This window comes from Cyprinodon variegatus, unplaced genomic scaffold (assembly GCF_000732505.1).
Source record: "Cyprinodon variegatus isolate N-32 unplaced genomic scaffold, C_variegatus-1.0 Scaffold2183, whole genome shotgun sequence".
NCBI classification, from domain to species: domain Eukaryota; kingdom Metazoa; phylum Chordata; class Actinopteri; order Cyprinodontiformes; family Cyprinodontidae; genus Cyprinodon; species Cyprinodon variegatus.
Genome location: NW_015152636.1, coordinates 8,735 through 10,311, shown reverse-complemented (window position 1 = coordinate 10,311; position 1,577 = coordinate 8,735).

Here is a 1,577-nt window from a genome sequence, read left to right as displayed (position 1 = left end):
AATCGTGGGGAAGTCTACTGATCTAGCAAATACATTGAGTAATACATTGAGTAATGTATTTCAAGCTATTATAGCTTGTCAAATTGATAAATATGGCTTCCATCAGCATGTATACCAATCAGGGTCAGTGGGTCAGTGGCACAATCGTGGGGAAGTCTACTGATCTAGCAAATACATTGAGTAATACATTGAGTAATGTATTTCAAGCTATTATAGCTTGTCAAATTGATAAATATGGCTTCCATCAGCATGTATACCAATCAGGGTCAGTGGGTCATTGGCACAATCATGGGAAGTCTACTGATCTAGCAGCTTCTTGAGGTTGAGCTCCAAAACGTCTTTGCAAAAAAAGTAAGTTGCATCAATATGAGAAAAAAAAAACAACTTAATATATGCTTTCTTCCATATCACAGTTACGATGCACGTTTTGTTGTTCTAGAAAATAAAATGCACTACAGCAAAATTTACACAGCTATATATAAATCAAATGGCAATTTGGGATTAAGTGCCTTGCACATCCAACATATGACAGGACGAAGCAAGAACAAACATTCACTTTTGAAATTCCAAGATGACTTTTCTATGTAAATGCATTTTAAAAGTACATTTACCAATCTATAGCTAAGAGGTATTTAAGGTTAACAGGTAACATGTCAAGTTTAAAAGTATAGCAACAAGCCTGAAGACTCACAAAGTGCTGACAGCAAACATGAATAAACAAAGCAGTTGCTGTTTTTTTCAAATTAGGATTAGTGCGGAAAAGGGGAAATGAAAATGTTCTAACTGGGACAAAATGGGAACATAAGCATCCTTTTATTTACTGTTTGCATCGTTCAATCGTTCAACTTATCAAATTTTGCAGAGATCTCATAAGAAATCATTTTGATTCACACTTGTTAAACCAGGTGGAAGCCTAACATATGCAGGACTAGAATTTAGATGTGGGCTAAAATAACTCAGCTATAATCTAAACTACAGCAACATCTAAAAATGTTAAATGTTTTTTATTTGTTGTGATATTTATTTTAAGGACAGAAATCCATAACGCATAGATTTTAATCACACATTGAGTAATGTATTTCAAGCTATTATAGCTTGTCATACTGATAAATATGGCTTCTATCGGCATGTATACTAATCAGGGTCAGAGGCACAATCATGGGAAAGTCTACTGATCTAGCAACTTCTTGAGGTTGAGCTCCAAAAAGTCTTTGAAAAGGAAATAAGTTGCATTATCAAAGCATATTCATGGATATGTAAGATTAAGAAAAGGGTATGCTAGGAGAAGGTGCACCAGCAACAGAGAAATCACAGCCTTCAGAGAAGTGTTAATCAAAATTTAAGAATTTGGGGGAGCTTCTCAAGGAATAGACTGATGCTGTGTTCACCCCATCAACAGCAGGTTCCCACAGATGAACTCGACATATTGGCTAGAAGGATCTCACTTGGGCTGAGGATAAACAGAACTAGACTGTTGCTTGATGGTTCAAAGTCTCAAATTAGAGTTTGCATTACTTGAAAATGATTTCATAGTTCCCATGGAAGTTTTTGGGTACTTCATGGTTCATCCTCCTGAG